Consider the following 9,609-nt stretch of genomic DNA (forward strand, 5'->3'; position numbering starts at 1 on the left):
CTTGTGTTTTTACCCAAAGAGGGGCTTATGTGGTGAAAATTATGTTTTAGGGGCGCCTGGGTGGCGCAGTCGGTTAAGCGTCCGACTTCAGCTCAGGTCACGATCTCGCGGTCCATGAGTTCGAGCCCCGCGTCAGGCTCTGGGCTTATGGCTCAGAGCCTGGAGCCTGTTTCCCATTCTGTGTCTCCCTCTCTCTCTGCCCCTCCCCCGTTCATGCTCTGTCTCTCTCTGTCCCAAAAATACATAAACGTTGAAAAAAAAATTTTTTTTAATTATGTTTTAAAAAACAATTATTCAGAGCCTTTGGTAATGGTCCTAAAGATAGAAAGCAAATGAAAAAAGCATCTATTCAAGAAAATCTATGAAAATTCAGGAAGAAAAATGAGTCTGTGGTATCTGAGCCAACACTGCTCCTTTCTTCTCCTTTCCTCCAGCTCAGTAGTTGGAAACTCAAACCCAGACTACTACAGCTAACAGCCCAAGGCTCCTACTTGGGAGCAGGAGATCAGTGTTTCTTATTCAGTCCTCAGTGCCTTACTGCCAAAGCTAAGTTTTTGGGCAAGTATGATCAAGAAGGTAGACATTCCCTTTTTCCACCCAATTCCCACTCATGGAATGGAGGCTCTACCATACAAGTGGCACATTGAGAACTCTGGGCCCTTATGATTCTTTCCTTGACTCATGAATCAGTGGTTCCCCACCAGGAGAAGCAAGCTGAGAGGAGCCCAGGCTGCTGCCTCCTAACAAGTGCTCAGCTCCTAGAGTGAGGGTATCCTCCAAAGATGCTTGCCATTATCTCTACTCTCAGCCCCAGAGACCTGCCTCAGAGATTATTGCTTACGGGAAGAAGCAGGTCATAAAACAGATAGCTCCTAATCTCTCTTCCCAAAAGACCTGACTTCATTTGCAACAGAGCATATAGAAGTTCAAGCCTAAAAGTGCTCTCAAGTACAATGAGGACTGTAGTGAAAGACAATTGGAAGGAGATTCATGGATCAATGAAGATACACTCTAGACTGTAGGCTGGCTACTGAAGGAGAGAAATGAGAAATAACTCAGCTGGGACAAGCCTTCCAGGGATCAGGAAAATATCAGACACTAACCACCAAAACCATTCCTACAAGGAGCCACAATTTAATTGGATTAGTGTGCAGAGGAATATATACTCCAAAGCACTGTTGAAACCCTAGAGCAATCAGCTGGCTATTAGTGGAGCTTAACAGCTTTGTGTGAAAAGAGTAGAAGAAAGCTTTATCAGTATCACTTCCATGAGGTGTCATCCTAGGATCTGGAGCAACTTCAGAGGATTAACATTGTGGAAAAAGTCAGGGAACAGATTTCGCTAAAATAACCCAGCCAGTCACCAAAAAAATAAGCAAATATCAATAAGCCTAGCCAGTGTTGAGGGGAAGAAGACCAATACCCAGAGTTGCTGCAATATATTATCTAATATGTCAGTTTCCTATTAAAAAAAATGACAAGAAATGGGAAAGTATGACCAATAACAGGCAATAGAAACTGCCTATCAGAGAGAATAGACAACAGATTTAACAGAAAAAAGGTTTCAAGGTAGCCATTCTAAGAAAGTTCACAGAACCATAGGAAAGCATGATTAAAGAGGTAAAAGAAGGTATAGTAACAATTTTGCATCAGATATATAATATTAATAAAGAAATGGAAATTATCTGAAAGTGGAAATTCTGGAGCTGAAAAGTACAATAACTGAAAAAAGACAAGAATCAAATGCCTAGAATCAGACATGACAGAGGGAACATTATTACCAACCCTACAGAAATAAAAAGGATTAAAAGGGAATACTATGAGCAATGTATGCTAATAAATTAGGTAATTTAGATGAAATGGACACATTCCTAGAAAGATACAACTACCTAAACTGACTTAAGAAGAAATAGATAATCTAAATAGACCTAAAACAAGTGAAGAGATTAAATTAGTAATCAAAAAAACTACCCACAAAGAAAAGCCCAGGCCTTGATGTCTTCATCACTGAAGCCTACCAATAATTTAAATTAGAATTAAAATTAATTCTTCACAAACTCTTCAAAACACTAGAAGAGGAAAGAACACCTTGCAACTCATTTTATGAGGCCAGTATTATCTTGATACCAGAACCAGGCAGATACCACAAGAAAAGAAAACTACAGACCAATATTTCTTATGAATATGGATGTAAAAATCTTCAACAAAATCCTAGCAAACCATATCCAGCAACATATGAAGAAAGTTATACACTATGACCAAGTGGGATTTATCCAAGAGATTCAAGGTTGATTCAACACTGGAAACTCAATTAATGTAACACATTACATCAATAACACAAAACCAAAATTTACATGATCATCTCAATAAACACAACAAAAACATTTCACAAAATCCAACCTTCTTTCAGGATAAAAACCACTCAACAAACTAAGAATAGAAGAAATGTCCTCATCCTGATAAAAGCATCCATGAAAAGCCTAGAGTTAACATCCTACTTACTGGTGAAAAATTGAAGGCTTTTCCCCTAAGGTCAGGAACAAGACAAAGATGTCCATTCTTGCCACTTCCATTTCACATCCCGGATGTTCTAGCAAGAGCAATTAGCCCATCTGGGTTGCTGTGGATTTAGTGGCTTAAACAACAAATATTTCTCACAGTTCTGGAAGCTGGAAAATATAAGATTCTGTGTCTGGTGAGAACATGCTTCTTGGTTGAATGACCAGTCTTCTCACTGTATCCTCATTTGGCAAAAAGGACAAGGGAGTTCTCTAGAGTGTCTTTCATGACTTGACCACCTAACCCAGACCCCACCTCCTAATACCATCACACTGGGGGTTAAAATGTAAACATATAAACTTGAGGGAGATACAAACAATAACAGCACTTAGTGAAGAAAAATAAATAAAAAGAAACCATACTGGAAAAGAAGTAAAACTATCTCTATTCACAGATGACACAATCTTGTACATAGAAAACCCTAATGAATCCAATAAGAAACTATTAGAAGTTAGACATGAATTTGGCAAAGTTGTAGGATACAAGATCAATACATAAAAATCAATCAATATTATCAAGATGGAAATCATCCCATGTAACATTGTGTGCTGACTATACTTAAATAAAAAACAAAAAATTATTAAATTAAATTAAATTTTAAAAGATGGAAATCATCCCCAAACCAATCTACAGATTCAAGGCAGTATGTGTTGGAACCCCAGCTGAAATTATACAAATTGTAGAAATTGACAAGCCAATTCTAAATTCATATGGAATTGCAAGGAACCCAGAATAGCTAGTAAATCCAGAAAAAGGAGAACAGATAAGAGGCATTATACTTCCCAATTTTGAAACTGACCATAAAGCAATGGTAATCAAGACAGATTGGTACCAGCACAAGATTAGACATGTACATCAATGGAATAGAATTGAGAGTCCAGAAATAAACCCATACGTAAATGGCTGTTTTCCACAAGAGTTCCAAGACCATTCAAAGGAAAAAGAATAGTCTTTTCAACAAATGGCACCAGGACAACTGGACAGCAACATGCAAAAGAATGGAACTGAACCTTTACCTCACACCATATACAAAAATAAGTACAAAATGAATCAAAGACCTTAATGTAAGAGCTAAAACTATAAGACTCTCAGGAGAAAAGATAGAAGGAAATCTTCAAGACCTGGTATTTGGCAAAGTACTCTTACATGTGACAACAAACGCACAAGCAATAAGAGAAAAAATGAACAAATTGGTCAGGGTATGGAAAATAAAATGTTCATACACAGCTGGTGGGAATTCAAAATGATACATCCACTTTAGAAAACAATCTGGCAATTTCTCAAACAATCAGATATAGAGTGACCAATATGACCAACCAATTTCACTTCTAGATATATATCCAAGGTAAATTAAAATATATGTTCACCCTGAGGCACCTGGATGGTTCAGTCAGTTAAGCATCCGGCTTCAGCTCAGGTCATGATCTTGCGCTTTGTGAGTTCAAGCCCCACATCAAGTTCTGTGCTGACTGCTCAGAGCCTGGAGCCTGCTTCAGATTCTGTGTCTCCCTCTCTCTCTGTCCCTCCCCTGTTCGTGCTCTGTGTCTTGTGTTTTGTATGAATATAGTTTTAAAAACAAACTAATATTCTTTAATATGAATTTTCCATTTAATTATAACTATTTATGTCAATAAATATGTCTCATTTTCATTTCATTTAATATCTAGCACTGAAAATTTTGTTTCATTACAGCTTAAAATCTTGGGTTTGTCAAACGGCTATTTTTTTTTTTTTCAGTTTTTATTTTATCATAGTAGTATCAATTTTTTTTAGCTTTTTTCCCCATCTTTTTATTATGTTTTTTCTGAAAGATTTCCTTAACTTTATTACACCAATTCTTTTAGCATATTTTACATTTCCAAACTTCTACCTTTTCTTCTGAATATTCCTTTATTAGAGTACCCTATCATTTTTCATGAATGTAAAATCTCTTATGTCACTGAAAGTATTGATTACAGGTTTTGGAAGTTTTTGTCTGATCTCCTTATTGTCTGACTTCTGTATGTCCTTTTTTTTTTTCCCTGTTTCTTTGTTTTGTTCTGTGTTTCATCATAAAAGATTCTTCTAAATATATACTCTTTATTGACTTTCTGTTCATGTTTAAAAACAAGGCACTAAAACATGACTAGAAGCTAAGTGTGTCAGAGCACAGCGTGCTCATTGGTGAGCTCACTGAGCAGTGAGGGAGTGGGTATCTGGCTCCTTTGCTGTGCTTCATAGATGTCAGTATGTGACACTAGACAGTTTATCCAGGTAGATGTCCTCCCACCTCCTGGCCTTCAACATTTAGTTATGAATGCCAGGTTTCTGGTCACTGAGAAAGGCAAGGGTATGGAGGTTACTCCACCCGGTATGTAGAATTTCCCTTGATCCCCTTACTTCTGTGTGGCCATGCCAAAGCCCAGATCTTCTCTCTCCCATTCTCTCACCAGGGCATCTTTCTTCAACTCACGCTGTCAGTTTTCCATACAAATCTCTGCAGTGAAGAGTCTCTTATCTAAGTCCTTACTAGCGGCCATCTTACTAAGTCCAAAAGATATTTTTCTGTCCTCATCTCAGCCTCTTAGAAGAATTGAACACAGTTTAATATTACTTCTTTCCAGAAAGTCCTTATTTACTCCAGAGCAAGAGATCTCTCTGCTACCTTGCAATCCATTTTCTATAATTTTTTGTAAATGTAAAACAGACATGTCATTCTCCTGCTTAAAATGCATGAAAGCTTTTCAACACACTAAGGAAGTATCTGGTTTCCTTACCATGACCCACAAGGCTCCACATCACCTCTCCCTGCCTGCTCCTCCAGTCATCTCTAATCATCTTCTGTATACTCACTCTGCCCCAGACACCCTTGCCGTCTTTCTATGGCTTAAACATACCAACCTGGTCCCCAGGGAGAGTTTTGCACTTATGTTCTTCCCTAAGCACTCTTCCCTCAGACCTTCCAGAGGCTGGCTCCTTCTCATTATTCAATTCTCAGCTCAAACTTCACGTCCTCACCCAATCCAGTCATGCAGCCCCACCACCATTACCCCAGCCACACTCACTGTGTCAATCTCTTCAGCTGTCACTATGACATTTAGAATTATGTGATATTATCCTGATTATTTTTCATTTACTCTCTGTATGAATTTCCCCACAAGAATGGAAGCCCCACATGGAGTGGTGCTTCCATGGTACTTCCATGGTGTTGTCTGTTTATGCTCACAAGTGTCATCAAATGGTGCCTGACATGCAGCAGATCCTTGATAAGTATCCACTGCTTATAGTGGATATAAATGTATATCCACTATATACAGGAGTGAAATGTATACACAGACCTGTGCTAAGCCCTCCATGAGAAATCATTTCAGTACAGTTCAATGAAGGATCTATTTTCAGCTCAGACTATCACCCAGAAGGAAATCTTCCTAACAGAACAAATTTTAAATTCCCTTGACCACCATGGGTCCTAGAACTACTCAGCACCTCACAGAACACAGAACGTTTACCTAGATGCAGGAGACCCATCTCATACAACCATTTCTCATCAGTAGGAAAGCAAGCAACTAGCAAGCAGTAAATTCTTTCAAATAAAATAGTTATGATAAATTCAGTACCTTAAGATGGAACTTTGGACAAGTACACAAGTAAATAATAAGAATTTCACAACAATAAGTGCAATATGTGAAGAATATCCAAAAGAGTCTAAAAGAGGGATTGCCCTCTTGGCCCCTCTGATTAGGGATTCTGGCCATTTTCTTAGTGTGAAAGAATTAAAATTTGCCACCACAATTTACTGTAAGTATTTTAGTTTTCAAGTTATATAAACATGCAAGGTGAACTATATAATAAAATGGTGATAGATTAGCCACTCTCAACACATTCTGACTTAAAGAAATTCTTTCAATATTTCATACATACAGCACACAAACAGGTGGACACTGCTGTAATTTCTTAAAAATCTGAACACTTTTTGGCCCTATAATTCCACTTTAAAGAAGTTAACCAAAGAAAATGATTAAGAATGTGAATTAATTTTTGGCTATAAAGATAGTGATTACACTATCCTTTGATAATAGCAATCTAAATATCCAACAATAAGAGATTGGTTACAGCCATTTACAAAATTATTCCATGGATAAATATTTATTGGCAAGTAATGAGTTCATTAGGTTGAAAAAGGCAGGTTACAAAGCAATATGATCCCATTATATTTTACAATATTATATAATATAAATTTAAGAAAGAGAGAGTGAAAAAAAAAAACGAGTAAAGGGGCAAGGAAGGACATACACTAAACTGAGATTTTAAAGAAGTTTCTCTAGATAGAAATTCTATACAAATTTCTTTATGTGTTTTTTTTCTTTATCCTAATCTAAATTCTTTTTTTCTTATAATAAATAGTTGTTAACACCACAGTTTGAAAAAAAAAAAGCTGTAAGATTAAAATCAACATTTTGTTGATAATCAGAATGAGCACAATCAAGTAAGAAACACTCTTTAGTGTTTCTTAATAGGTTTATTTCACCTGCAAGTGCCATATATCATACACACATGGATGACAGCAACATTTCAGCCCAAAATAAATTGACAGAGCCTACCAGACACCTCCAATGCAGGTGTTTCCCAGCCCTTGCTTCTCCCTGTCTGATGCTCACCCCACAAAGCTCTCTCCGCATCTCTCCCTCTAGCATCCCATCAGTCCGTGCTTTCTTTTCCAGAGGTTCCTGTCTCAGTCAGCTTGGACTGCCATAACAAAACACCATAGACTGGGTGGCTTAAACAACAGACCTTTCTTTCTCACGGTTCTGGAGGCTAAAAGTCCAAATTCAAAGTGCTGGCTGATTCAGTTCCTGGTGAGAGCTCTCTGCCTGATTTGTACCTTCTTCTGTCCTCACATGGCCCCTCCTCAATGCATGTAAGCAGGGAAACAGGTCTCTTTCTTCCTCTTCTTCTAAAGCCACTAATAATAAAGCCCCACTCATCTGACCTTATATAATACTAATTACCACCCAAAGGCTCCATCTTCAAATACCACCACTTTTGGGGTTAGGCCTTCAAAATATGAATGTGAGAGGTGGTGGGGTACAACAGTCAATCCATAGCACTCCTCTTCTCCTAATTACATATGGATGTTTTCCAGGGCTCTGTCCTGATGCCTTACACATTCTCCATCATTCACACACATTGATGGTTTCTTTTTTTTTTTTTTTAATCTCAAATATGTCCCAAGAGACCCAAACTCCAATTCCAGACCTCAGTCTCCTCTGAGTCCAACAAATGGTTCAAACTCACATGCCCTGAAGTGCCTATCATTTTCCAATCCTGCTTCTTCTACCATGTTCACCCCTGTGGTAGATGTGTGGCAAGACCCTCCACCCATTTACCTGCACTGAAAGACTAGCACATGGTCTAGACTCCTCCTTTCATCCATAGTGGCTAAGCACTCTTTTGTATCATAAGCCTTGGTGGCCCCTGCCCATAGAAAGACATAAGGTACACAAGAGGTGTTCAGGCCCTGAAGCACTGGCAGAGAAAATGGGAAATTGCTCAATCCAGAATCTCAAGACTCAAAATTCAGAGCTTAACATGATAGGGGTGACCTATCTTTTGTGGAACTATCAGTGGCTCGAGGTGCTGATGTGGCTGGCCATGAAAGCCACAGCCCTTGGCCTCCCTGACCTGGTGGACACCTCACTGAAGTGGACTGGCAAAACCTCCAAAATACAGGACCCCTGTAGAAGCAAGGGAAGCACAAGAAGACCTTCCTAGTATATCACAAATGGCATATCATCTGCTTACTTAAGGTTTGGTGAGCAAACAAGGTAAAAGCAGCCTTGGACTGAGTTGAAGTCTTCCTTCTCACAAGATTTGTCCTAACTGACATTGGTCCTGCAGGTTTCTAGAGCATGTCCTGAACTTCCTCTTCCCATTCCTCTCCCCTCCTTCTCCAGACATTTCACATACAGATCAAAGCTTAGCTCCTAGTTTCTCTCTTACTCAAATATCTCCTGACTCAAAACTATCGTCTATGTTGCCCCAGGAACGGGTCTTTCCAACATGTAAATCTAACACATTTCACCCATTGAACAACCTGGGGTGGCTTCCATTATCCCCTAGGAAAGGGATCCTTTATCACCTGGTTCCTGCTTGTCTGCCAACGCCTCCACACCTCATTCTTGCTCACTCTTGCCAAATTTGCCATTCCAGAGCAAGCCATGTTTCCTGTGTCTCCTCCAGTCCTTGCACATGCGTTCATTCCCACTGGGTCTCCCCATTCCCAGCCTCCCAGGTCCTTTCCCTCCTAAGAAAGTCCCTTCCCCACACCACCCCCAGAGACTTCTTCACACTTGTAGTTTTGAACTTAGACATAAATGTTCAATAAATATTTTTGAATGAGTTGACTAACAAAATTAAAAACAAATCAAAGAATGACTAGATGGCACCAATGATAATAAACATTACCTGTAGGGTTAAAATATGCTTCAAAAGTGCTTGGGAATCCTTGCGGCCATGGATATGGAACATTGGACTTGGGGGAATAAAAAGGTTAGGGAATTGGGGGTACCTGGGTGGCTCAGTCAGTTAAGTATCTGACTCCTGATTTCAGCTCAGGTCATGGGATCGAACCCTGAGTCGGGTTCCTCACTGAGCGTGGAGCCTCCTTAAGATTCTCTCTCTCTCTCTCTCTCCCTCTTCCCCTCCCAACAGCTTGCACACACACTGGCATGCACTTCTTTTTCTCTCCCTCTCTCTCTCTCTAAAATTATTTTTTTTTTAAAAAGGGTAAGGAACCTTTTTGTGGTACATGGAAATCTGGAGAGTTGGGGTAATCCAAAGATGGAGAGACATAAGATACTGGCCTGAGGAGATTTGCAAGCTCCTGTATCATGGATTTGGTGATTTTCCAATAACCAAGAGAAGGAAACATTGGAGTTTTTCTTAGCAAATAAACCTACATTTCCTTAGCAAATAAACCCACATTTCCTTAGCAAATAAACCCACCTTGCCTTAGCAAATAAACTCCAAAAAATGGCCCTGGGAAAAAAAATCCCACTGGAAACAACATCC

Source organism: Herpailurus yagouaroundi, unplaced genomic scaffold (genome assembly GCF_014898765.1).
Source record: "Herpailurus yagouaroundi ecotype Mexico unplaced genomic scaffold, PumYag 140, whole genome shotgun sequence".
NCBI lineage: Eukaryota > Metazoa > Chordata > Mammalia > Carnivora > Felidae > Herpailurus > Herpailurus yagouaroundi.